We start from the raw sequence: 12,522 nt of genomic DNA, 5'->3' as shown, positions 1-12,522 counted from the left end.
AGCAGAGGTAGAAATATCATTCTAACCTCAGTTCAAGTCCTTTGTGCAGTCACCAACAAGAATGAGCTTAAATAAACAGCAGTAGAGCACAGCGTTTAAAGGAATTAGCCCTGGGCTCAAGTCTTGGCTCTGTCACTTATTAACTGTCTGATCTTGGGCAAGTTACTTAACTAAACTTCAGGTAATTTACGTAAAGTGCTTAACATGACTCTTGGCAGGTTTAAGGGGCTGAGAAAAGTGGTTACTGATTAATTAAGTAATTATATATAATAGATATATAACAAAGATATTCTTCTTATCATAACAATTTCAAAGTTTCCATTCAATTCCTTCTTGTCTGGCTCTGACGGGTCTATTCCAGGTATCATAAACCTCCACTCTTGACCTATAACTGGTTCTACAACCTCCAATTCTACCCATGGCTACTACCATAAGCAGTTTCTGGAAGTTAGGGAAAACATAACAAAAACCAAAACGGGAGGCCACTTGAGCAAGCCAAAACAAGAACAAAATCCACTTTGAAACAGTGAATTCGCTCAAGTAGGAATAACTGCCTTAGAACCTGAGACAAAGAAAAAGGCAAAAGAAAAAAACAAACCAAATTATTCAAATACTTTTAAAACCCTTACCTCCAGTTAAACAAATGATTGACGATTTGAAGCCCAAACAAATTTTAAACAACATTATTATTGTCTGCAGGACCATCAATAAACAGCACTACTAATGAAACATGCCTCATTAAAATACCTTTCTTTAACACTTTTAATTTAACAATGATTTAACCATTGCTAGACTATTTTTTAATATTAAGTCTCAACAACTTCTTCAAGTTTCTCCTTTCCCATGCATTCCAACAAGCAATGAACTAGTTCTTCATCATGTGTTTAGGCCTCCTGCTGGGAAGCATAATTAAAATTAAGCAAGCAACAATTCCACTTGGTGCTAAGATCCTGTCAAATCCTTCGATGAAGTTGAGTCTGGTTTCTCCAGGAGCCAGCTGAAAGTTCTGCAACAAAAACTTGGGGCTGCTCACCTCGATGCTGGCCATTCAGTAGATGGCACTCTTTCCTTTGGGCCCAAATTACAAAAGCACCAAGAAGCATGTTCTGTGACATTCAGGTGTGATACAAAACAGGGATTCCCTCTTCAAAGCACTTAACTGGTCGTCACAATCCCTCCAGAAACCCATTCATCAAAAGCTGATGGTCCAACCAGACACTTTTAAAGAGCCCAAGGAAGTTCAGATTATAAAACATCAACTACAATATAAAATCACCTAACTCAAGTGATTACCAAGTAATCAGCTTCTCAGAGCCTTTTCTATGTCAAGCAGATACACTTTTTATTCAGGCATAAAATTTTCCTTTCCTATTACATTCTGCTACAGAGGCGACAGTCTTTCAGTGGCTAGTGACCAAATCTTGTCTATCAAATATCTCATTAAGGTATTTAACAATAGCAAAGTGTTTAGAGAACTATGATTTTGTCATTATTAACATTCACTAAGATCAATGAAAGATATATTACTTTTGTATTACTTTCAACATTTTTGGTTGAAAAAATTCGTGTAATCTTTGATACCCACTTAAAAAGAACCAAACATCCTAATACAAAATTACTGTACATCTAGTTTTGCAAAAAAAACGGGTTTAAATAATATGGATTTCTGATTCATTAATGATATGTCTTTTACTTTAATACATAATGGCTCCCAACTATTACATGACAAGGTTTCTTACACTTCTGTTTCAGAGATCTTTTTTTTTTTTTTTTAATTTAAAAAACAGACAGTTGTGGAGAGAGATGGAAGGAAATTCTTTTTAGTGCAACCTCCAGGTGAAAGCCAAACTTTTCAGCAGTCACACAGGGATCACCTTAAAAATTCCACCTTTCTCTAGGAAAGATAAAACTCAGTCCTAGCAATAAAAGTCAAAGGAGAAAGGCAAGGTAAAAGGAACACTGTTTTAAAATTTAAAAAAGAAAAAAAAAAGCATTGGGAGTAGAGACAAGAAATAAGAAAGATATATCGATGTCATTGCCAATCTCTTTCCTCTGTACACTCTCACCCTATGCACTTAAGCCCATTCACAACTCCACTTGAGCTCTATCACCCTTCCCCAACCACTTCCTTAGATATTAAATGGCTGAACTTACAAAATCTTTTTCTTATGTACTAATAAGACAAATGAGATTAGAAGTAACAACGCAGCTTACAGTTGCTGGCTCTAATTTATGTAGGATTATAAGTAGAGTTCTTATAAGTTCTTAAAGAAGAGTCCCTGGGGAGGCCTTGATCCCAAAATATACTTCTTTAGACATACCAAATAAGCCTAACTACCTTCGCCATGAGGATACTGAGTAAACCTATCTTTTTGCTATGGCATTTAGTCATTCCAGCAGATCAAAAGATGACAGGATAAGAATACTGTATGGAAAAGGGAAAAGGAAATGCTGTCCTTGCACAGGATGAGCTGAGCCATTGTGGAAGAACTTCACAGAAACATTGCTGATGGTGACAAATTAAAGGCATATACTAAGTCCCCAAGACACTGATAAAACTCAGCACTTCTCCAACCTGACTGCTTTCTACATTGTTGGAATTCCAGCTCCCCTAGCAGGCAACCAACAATAGCCATGAGAGCTGAATTAAACAGGCTCCTGAACTCACACATGCACTGTCCTTTCCTCTTCCATCCAAAGTAAACACTTCCTTGGTGGGGGAGTGAAAAATTACAAGAACAAATTCAAAAGGGTATAAGAGCTAGCAAAAAGAATAAAGTAACAATTTCATGTACGTTACTTAGAATTAAGTTTTCATATTACTTGCCTTAATGCGCATTGTGAGCATCAAATTTTTTCAAATTGTTTTATTAATATATACGGTGTGCTTCTTGAGACATTGGTTTTAAGAACATATGTTGTTGTTATTGCCCTTAAGTTTATAAAAAGTGTTTTTACCCCCTGGCTGGCTGGTTGTGGGAAACTTTTTTATCTTATGGACGTCAGTATGCCTATGGCAGAAAAAGTGAGCTGCATAACCCAAGGTTCAAACTGTAGTCTTGTTTGAGGAGGTAGCAATCTTAACTGCTAGTTAATGTACTGCTATACACCAATATCCTTAGGCCCAGTTTCAGGCAATTTAAAACAAGAGGTTTCAAAGTTCATCTTATATCAGGGAGCCTTACCATTTCCAATCAAGCTTTAACTAAAGCCAACTTTTAAACAAGTAATTGTAAAGTATATGGTGGTGAAACAGATCAGCTTGACATCAGGTAAAAAGCTCAACTTAGATCTAACCTCATTATAAAGATATAACTACATGTCAAAGCCTAAACATCTTTCATAATAACATTTCAGCTATGGCATAGTTAAAAACTAGTCTATACAATCTTCCTAAGAGGGAAATTTACAAAAACAAAAAGCCTTTTAATATCAGGGATGGGTTTCATCCATTTTATACCTTTTGGTGACCATGCAACTACTTTTTGAGTTATGCTAGACAACTCTGAAAGCCACATTCATTCTTTAAGGTTTCTAGGATACTCTTTATTAAATTGTTCCTTCAGTGTAGTAAGTAATGTCCTAGAAACCTAAAAGAGATTATTAACGCAGCTTTTCAAAGATACCCAACAAAAAATAGTTTAAAGAAACAAGAGACTGATTCTCATTATCTATGCTATCGTCTAAGTCTTTAGGGTAAGTTAAACAGTACTTTCTTGACATTCAAGTATGTTTTCAACTGTGCAATTAACTTACTTTTGAACTTGATTTTGCGATCAGTCCACATATAACAGACCAACATTAAAATACACATGAAATAAACAAAAAACCCACACACCTTTTTTTCTCCAACACTTTCAGTTAATTTTCAGTTAAAGCTGCTGTTCTATGCATGCTGTTGGTATTCAAATATTCACTGCATGAATGCCAAGTGAGTCATTTCTAACTAACCTGAAGGGAAGATCATACCCCAAGTAGTATGCTTACACTCATGTGTGTCCATAACTAGCTACTGCTAGAAGAAAAAAATAAATTCATCTAACTATTATACATAAGGGATATACAAGGGGTAACAGACTTTTTTTCCTTCAAGCCATAGTCAATGAAAGGCTGATAACTTATATAATTTAGAGAAGATTCTTAATATACACAACCTATTGCAGTAAAAAATTGAGATTGTCTTGGCTTTCGGCCAAGACAATTTAGTCACTAGCAGGACCTGAAAGACCTCATAACAATCGCATCTAGAAATACTGGGGCATGGACCCCAAGATCAAATGACAAAGCATTAACATAGAAGACATGAAATAAAGTATCAGGGCACCCATTTTGAATCTCAATGACAAGACACAGTCTATGACTGCTCAATTAATTTCAAATAGGGTGTCCATGTTTAAAAGAAAGAATAGTACTCTTGATTAAACATTTAAAATGTTTTCTATTCAAACTCTACAAGTTTAATATTTCCAACGGAATCTGAAACAGCACTGAATTTTAATTATAGCAAAAGCATATTAGCATTTTTAGTATGAGAAACAGATTAGTAACCTGTGTCTTCAGTACCATGTGAGTTTTCTTGATTCAACGTATACTTGTTTTTAAGCATTTTTTCCTAATATTACCTTTCACTAAATTGCCAACAAAGGACACATTAACTCTCTACAATAGTTATTCTAAACATTACGTAAAACAGCTACTAATTTAGGTTATAATTAATTTGCTTGACGTATCCACTACACTGGTGAAGCAGCAACACCCAGTTCCTTGAGGAATGTGAGTGACAAAGTAAAAGCCACAAGTGACATCTTTCCATGTCAGGCTAATTTTAAGAGGCAACTCGGGTGGAATTTCGAACAAACTCAAGTTAAAATTCACCTCAGGTTAATATGGTGGTGTTGGTAATCAGAAGACGAGGCCTACCGATTTAGTGCAGAACCAGAATCCCTCCAAGGGCCCTGCTGGACAATCTGGAGCCCTACACATCTGGCAAGCTTGAAAAACAAAAAAGACTTTAATCTTTAGTAATTAAAAAGATAACATACTACAGCCCAAATTCTAGCATCCTAGCTAAACATGTGTTGTGTGAAAAGAGAATCCTCTTCCAAAGTCAAAAGGTGATTCTACTTAACGCAGATTACCACCATTCACATTTAAACACAACTTGGTGGTACTAACACAGGAGGGTGTTACTAAACAGGGCATATGCACACCTGTAGTCTTGGAGATACTGTGAAGGTACTTCATTGATTTGCTAGAATTACCACAAGTGTAATAGCAGCAGGGGCTACTAGTTATGCGGGTTCACTCTCAAGCCAGGCTCTGGGTTCAGAACCAGCCCGTCTGTGCCCAGTAGCCGTACAAAATACTTAACCTCTCTATGTCTGTTTAGGCACTGGGTTGTCATGAGGATTAAGTAAATTAAATCATATAAAACTGTGCCTGGCACAGAGGAAGAGCAAATAAATATTGGCTGTTACAAATATCTGCTGAGTCTTCACTTGCTGGGTTGCATGATACAGCCACCTTCAGAAAAAATGTCATCTTATACCGACGATGATAAGCACATAAAACACTGAGTACCAGACTATATTCTAAGCACTTCCCATATAACAACTCAGTTAAGATTTCGATATTATCATTCCCCAACATTTTACAAACCCAATTAGTTCAGAGTTGGGTTTTTATGCTTTTATGTGACTTCTGCCTTCAACAGAAATGCTTCTTATACTCTGACGACATACCTGAGTGCTGCCCTGTACTGCTAACCAACTACTTTGAGATAGGAGAGATTAAACAGCTAACAACCTGTATAGGCTTGAGTGTGACAAAAACACTCAGACACGACAGACCTACTTCAGGAGGCCTCACAACCCCAGAGGTTGGGCCCCACCCTGTATTTAGGTTTTAGGATTGTGTGTAGGAGGTCGGCTGATGCTGTGTCCTCTTAGTCTCAAAAGACGTTCTGGTTTTACAAAGACCAGATCCACACTTCAAACATCATTGAGCAAAACCCACATTCATCCCAGTGTAACATTATTGAAAAAGGGGGTTAGAAATAGCAAAGAGTACAGTATAATTTTCTCATTCATTTTTGGAATGTAAAACTTATATTCTGAAAATACAATCCTTCTATTATGCAAAATAGTTCCTAGATGTCATATGATCACATATGAAATATGTCAAATGTTTACCAACAAACATTTCCTTCTATCATACCTGTAAAAAGCTGCAACATGTTGAATGCCTCATACCCAACTACCTCAAGAACTCTTAAATTATGTTTAACATTCGAAACAGATACACCATTTTTTTTCCTTAAAAGCAACTATTACCAACATGCCAACATTTGCGGTCAATTTAAAGAGTTTTAAGAGCACAGACTGAACTCTTTGGAAAAATGAACACTTAAATATAGCAAAAGTGGCCATTTTTCTTTCTGGTCTTCCCTCTGCAAAGTTAATCTGCTCAATTTAAGCAGAAGAAAATGAGTGAGTTACAGTGTAATTACAATGCGATGGAGACTCAGATATAAAAACTTTATACATAGCTAAAAAGTAACTTAACCCTATAAATGAATAAGTCCCATATCTTAATTACATATTTTTAAAAACAGTCCAGCATCTTATTTTAAAACGACAAATTACGCTGTATTCTTAGTTTACTCTCTTTAACAGTCTCATTAGAAGTCTTCTAAAGTCAAAATTAGGATGTACCCAGTATGATGCAGTTGCACTCCATTCCAAGAAAAGCAACCATTTCATACTGCTAAATCTAACATGTCGTACAATTTAACATAAACGTGCCTGCACGTTTATGTAGCTGATTCCTACCCCCTCCCCCAAACCTTATCAACTCCTTCACCAAACTTGCATATAATCCTCACTCAAAGCCTCTTGGTTGGGCTTCCCTGGCGGCTCAGTGGTTAAGAATTCGCCGGCTAATGCAGGGGACATGAGTTTGACCTTCCTGGTCCGGGAAGATCCCACATGCCGCAGAGCAGCTAAGCCCGTGCACCACAACTACTGAGCCTGCGCTCTAGAACCTGCGAGCCACAACTACTGAGCCCGCGCGCCACAACTACTGAAGCCTATGCACCTAGAGCCTGTGCTCTGCAGCAAGAGAAGCCACTGCAATGAGAAGCCCACGCACTGCAACCAAGAGTAGACCCTGCTCACTGCAACTACGGAAAGCCTGCACGCAGCAATGAAGACCTAATGCAGCAAAAAATAAAATGAATAAAATAAATAAATTTTAAAAAAATGCCTCTTGGTTGAGTTAAATTCCATTTCTCTCCATACCCCTCTAGCAGGTCAATTGCAACAGCACATGTGCCAAAGAAATGAGTGGTTTTACTCACGCTCCCATTTTAAACGGGCACCTACTTGCAATTAAATCTCTGCAACAAAAAAGTTTACCTGAGGCCATTCTTGCCATTCTAATAGAGGCCTAGCTTATTCTACCTGTCTCTGTGGTCTTGCCTCAGCTATAACAGCATACCCCCAAAGAGGCTGGACACCAGCAAAGCGGACCTGCTGCCAACTCTGCCTGTCACCCCGGGCAGGAAGCGCAACCTAACATGTATACGTTTGTAGGGGTGGGGTGGGTGTGGGTCGGGGGGGATGGGAACGCAAATTACAGGAGAAAGGTTTGGTTGAATACTTTCAACTTGTAACAGAAGTTGTTTAAATGAGGAAAACAAAACTAACCAACACTCCCTCCCTTACCTCCACCCTTTCCAACCGCGGGAACCTACCACCTTCCTGGAGCGCACCTTCAGTGCTTAAAGTACCCCGGGTCATTGACGCTTCAGCCAGCTCTTGATTTTTAGAACTCCCAGTCCTCCGGGAGAAACCAGAGGACGCCCGAAAGACTCGGGCCCACCCCGCGGCGTCCCGAGATCCTCCCCTGCAGGTCCACCCTCTTCGAACCAACCCGAGGCTCCCATTCCAGTCCCGGAGGAAGAGGGGTCCACCTGAGGCCGCAGGGGCAGCCAATAGGCAGTCCCCTCCACCCCGCGAGCCTTCACGTTCCCCACCCCCGCGCGACCCCCTGGAAGGGTCCCCGCAGCCCAGCCCGCGCGGGCGCCCGCCGTCCCCGCCGGGAGGAGCGGCGGGAAGGCCGCGCCTTCTCTCCTCTCAGGATTACCTCGCAGCGCGAAGCCGGCTTTGTGCTTCCCTCCCTCCTTCTCCGCGGCCGCCGGGGCTGCAGCGGCCGCGCGATCCTCCACCGCCGCCTCTTAAGCGCCGCACGGCTCCAGAGGGAAGGGCAGAAGGGGAGGGGGCGTGAGAAGGGAGGGACCTGGGCGCCGAGCCCTGTGTAGCAGGAAGCGGCGACACCTGGGTCGCTATGCCTCTAGCTCTCGCTCTCTGTTTTTAAAAAATATAATTTAAACCCCCGTCTTCCCCCTCCCGCCCAGCGGCCCCGCGACCGTTACCGGCAGGCGGCTGGCGCTCTGGCGGGACTGGCCGAGAGCCCACCGAGCGTCCCCTGGCCCCGCCCCTAAGGCCCCGCCCTTAGGCCCCCGGCTCCCCTGGCTCCACCCCCACAGGCCCGCCCCTCGCAGCCCCCAAATGCTCATGGCCCCGCCCCTCGGAATCACAGTACGTTCCTGGCCCCGCCTCCTCAAGGCCCCGCCCCGCGCGGCCCCTCGGCCCCTCCAAAGCTTTGGTGCGGCCCCCTCCTTACCTCCCTCACCCTGTGTCTGAAGCCGCGGCCCCGGGCCCCTACTGGCCTGGCCTCTGGGAGGGCCTGGTGTGGGGCAGCTGCCTAGCATCTATCTCTTCAACGTCCTCCCCGCTAGGCAGCTTCGATTAGCGGCGTCCCCTGAGGGTCGGAGGAGTAAAAGACCCCGACGGAAACCAGACTACAAGCGGGAGGAGGGGAGCCTCGGCGATGCCGCCCTCCCTAACCTGAGCGAACCACCCCGCCACCCCCCGGCAACCCCAGCTCCCGAGGCTGAGACACAGCTTTCAGAGTCAGCTTCAGCCGCCCACACGGCCTGCTGGGTCTTCAGCGGGAGGCCACTGCTAAGGTTCCACCTCCTCACGCCCCCCGTAGGAGGGGCCTGGGTATTCTCAGTACAGTTGCCTTCGGGGGCGCCTCTTTCCCCTGCTCACCTCCACTGAGAGGCTGGGCAAGGGCCCTCTCCATGAGCTCCACTTGCATCCGTCGAGGGTTTTCACCCCGACGTTGGCCCCTGGCCTTGAGACCTTATGAGAGCTGATCTCTTGGAGGTGAAAAGTCAAGGCACCGACAGCCTTCAAAATGAATTCGGGGCCGGGTAAACTTTGCACTCAGTGGCAGGGATGTGGATCCATCCACAGGTGACGCTGGGCCGCCCACCCCGGCCGCCCAGACACGACCTGCTCTAAAAATAGACCTCCCAGCAACGCACACCTTTCTCTACTACCCACGACTTGCACATCCCTCCCGCATACATGTCCTCCACAGTCACGAATCCACTACCAAGCACACTCTCCGAGCGGCATTCCGGTTATTCATGGTCCCTTGGGTCAACCCCACCCTAACACACAACAACAAACTTCACTCCCCACGCTTATCTCCCTGCGTTTCCAAGGTACTGGCGACAGTCCCCTTCATTTCCTTACTCTTCTGCAGACTCTCTTCTTCCCCCTCAAATACTTCATGCCATCCCCCTCATCTTCATTCCCTCCCTCTTCCCTAAAAATGTGCTAATTAAAATGTAGTTTCCTCTTCCCACATACGAAGTGTGGGAAATGAATCTTGGCTTGACACAAACTGTGATTCATTTATCCTCGTTTTCTCTCCCCACTGGACTAAAGCTACAGAAATTTTAGTCTACCACCATCTCCCATATGCTCAAAATCTAACCATGCCTTATGGTTTTTAAATACCCCTAACGGATCGTGGGTAAGGCTTCCTGGCTTTGGGAAGAAAATATTTAGAAAACGCTCGGCCTGTCATTTTATGTGGCGTTTTAAAATATCTGCAGTATTTGAGAGAGATACTGGGAGTGGCTAGATGTTTTCTTGCATTTAAAAAGCAAAAAACGAAAAAAGCTTGGCACACATCAAGGTTAGCCTTTTTATGAATAGCCCCCCAAACATGTGTTAGGGGTACATATCAGACAATAGTCTCCACTGTACAGGACATTTGCCAGTCACAAATCTAGACCCCCCTCAAAGGAAGACAAATTAACATAGTCCATTTTAAGCACGTCTGATGAGCAATCCTTTCCATGATCACTCCCTTTCCCACAGTTTCTGGACAAAATGGATAAAAGATTTGCTTACCCACTGAGGATCCAAGGCTTTCTTGTGTCCAGGGTAGTAGACGTGTGTATCTTCTAGGTATGGATTCTGCAGTGCTGCACGGAAACCCACTGCAGCCTCAGACCGGCGGTGGCAGCGGCAACAGCAGCAGCGGCGGCGGCAGCAGCAGCAGCAGCAGTGGCGGCAGCAGCTTCTCCCAACGCTGAGTAGTAAAGTGAGTGACTTTGGTAGAGACTCCACAATTACCATTAGGCACTTGCTTATGAGAGAGGAGGTGGAATCTTTCTTAAAGGAATGGGTTTTGTTTTTCCTCTCCACTATTGCTTCATAAAAGGCAGAAAGGGTGGAAGGAGGGAGTTTTTTTGGACTGAGTAAGGCAGTACAGCTGTAAGAGGTCAAGGTTAAAATTAACTGGGTGATCGAGGGACCAATTTAGTGTGAGTCAATGAAATGCTAGAAGCATTAGTTTTAAAGAGCCCTGCTAACTTCAAACACTGGGGTCCATGGCAAAAATAAAGCCATGTGCCTTGAAACTGAATAGTATTTTGTGTTAATATTTAATTTCCAATCATTGCACTACAATGATAACTATATAAAGGGAGGTTATTTAGTATTTAATACAAGAATGTGAAAAGAATAATACATAAAATAAAACTGATTTACATGATTGGGAACAACAGAGTCCAGTCTTACTAATACTTATAAGCATATCTGGAATTTCAATGAATGTCAGTATTGGAAAATATATTATTGTAAATCAACTATACTTCAATTTTTTAAAAAAAGAAAATATATTATTGACAGATACCACTTTGTACTTATAAAAATCACAATATTATTTATAGAATAAACAAAAAAATCTAAAATAATTTAAGAAAATAATAGCAGGGTACTATTTCAGTGACAATTCAAAATTCAGCAAAATTAAGGAGCTCATAAGTCGATAACTTTAAATGCATGCAAATTTACTGTTTATACTATTAGAATGTGATGTGTCCACATATGAGGAAATTGAGTCTGCATTATAACTTTAAATTTCATTTTAGACAATATTCCTCAATTTAAGCACTCAACGTCTGTGATTTTTTTCTTCATAGGTAAATGAGGAGGTGTGGTCCCAAAATATGAATAGAGAAAAATATGGAAAATATTCTGCAATTGATGTTTTTGCACAGCCTTTGTTAACTACCTGTGTGATCTTGAGCAAGTAAGTAAACTCTTTTGTTCCATAGTTCCCTATTTTGTGAATTGAGGATGTTGGATTGAAATTTTCCTTAGCATCCAATAGACTATGATTTTATGAGATTTAAACATTTTTGTGTGTGATTTAATGCATGTATGTTTCGGTCTACACTACTTTTCCTGAAAACTTGGATTAAAAATAAATTTTTATTTAAAATGTGCTGCCAGAGTTTGTTATTTACCACCATTCCAAAATTATTTTGCAAATCAAGTATCGTTTTTGTAAAGTGAAAAAACAGTTTCATCTGACTTATGATTTTGTACCCAACTATGACAAGTTTTCCTGAAGCAGGACCCTACAGTATTGCTAAGGATACTGACTTGGCTGGAGCACAAAATGTATGTTTAATAGTGATGAGGACATAGTTAAAAAACTGGTGTATCATTGGATGGTAGAGTTGGAACAGAATTTAGAGCTCACCGACTCCAGCCCTGTAATTTCACAAGTGGAAAAAATGGAAACCCAGAGAAGCAAAATGGGGACACATGGAAGTTAACTCAGTCTCCACTCTTCCCATACACACAAGTCAAATAAACAGCACGTATGACCATATACACTGTTTCACACACCCACACTGGGGGCTGAGCAAGACCTGTTACAGCAACAAAAAAGTAGTTTCACTCAGTGACACTATTTGTGTACATGTAGTATAAACTAAAGAGATATATCAAACAAGTGCTTATAATGTGTGTAAATATTAACACAAGTTTTGCCTTCAGGCTTGGAGAGCTTTATGCTAGAAAGTAAAGAAATTTGTCCAGGGGAATTTTTTTTTAAGTGACCTCTAAGGAAACTCACAACAATTATTTGCAAACTCTTACTTACCTTCCACACAAATGACAGGGCCTTGCGCTTGTTTCCTTGCACCCATTGGTGCCTCTGTTCCCTTTAGTCTACATCCTCAAGCATACCTGCCAAGAGGAAAAGTTCATTTTGGAGCCACGCAGGGGAAAGTACTGTAGAGATTTAATTCTGGCCTTCAGAGATGCTTTTTGGAAGTTGCTTTTGGGGCTAGATTCTAACATT

The 12,522-nt window shown here is 41.7% G+C and overlaps 1 protein-coding gene across 4 annotated transcripts in view; it reads right to left on the bottom strand.

Moving 5' to 3' along the window:
* ADD3 (adducin 3) overlaps positions 1-10,622 on the bottom strand; it is a 124,210-nt gene extending 113,588 nt beyond the window's left edge. For 2 of the 4 annotated variants that reach the window (XM_029244755.1, XM_029244757.1), the window contains exon 1: positions 10,275-10,622. The gene's annotated coding sequence lies outside the window, so the exon portion shown is untranslated. Of the gene's footprint in view, positions 1-8,145; positions 8,501-10,274 lie in introns of those variants that run through there. The other 2 variants (XM_029244752.1, XM_029244756.1) reach the window with 1 other exon arrangement.
* Positions 10,623-12,522: the final 1,900 nt, after the last annotated feature.

This window comes from Monodon monoceros, unplaced genomic scaffold (assembly GCF_005190385.1).
Source record: "Monodon monoceros isolate NGI ecotype Baffin Bay Population unplaced genomic scaffold, NGI_Narwhal_1 Super_Scaffold_4, whole genome shotgun sequence".
NCBI lineage: Eukaryota > Metazoa > Chordata > Mammalia > Artiodactyla > Monodontidae > Monodon > Monodon monoceros.
The sequence above is the reverse complement of the archived record's forward strand: the minus strand, read 5'-3'. Positions and strand labels throughout refer to the sequence as shown.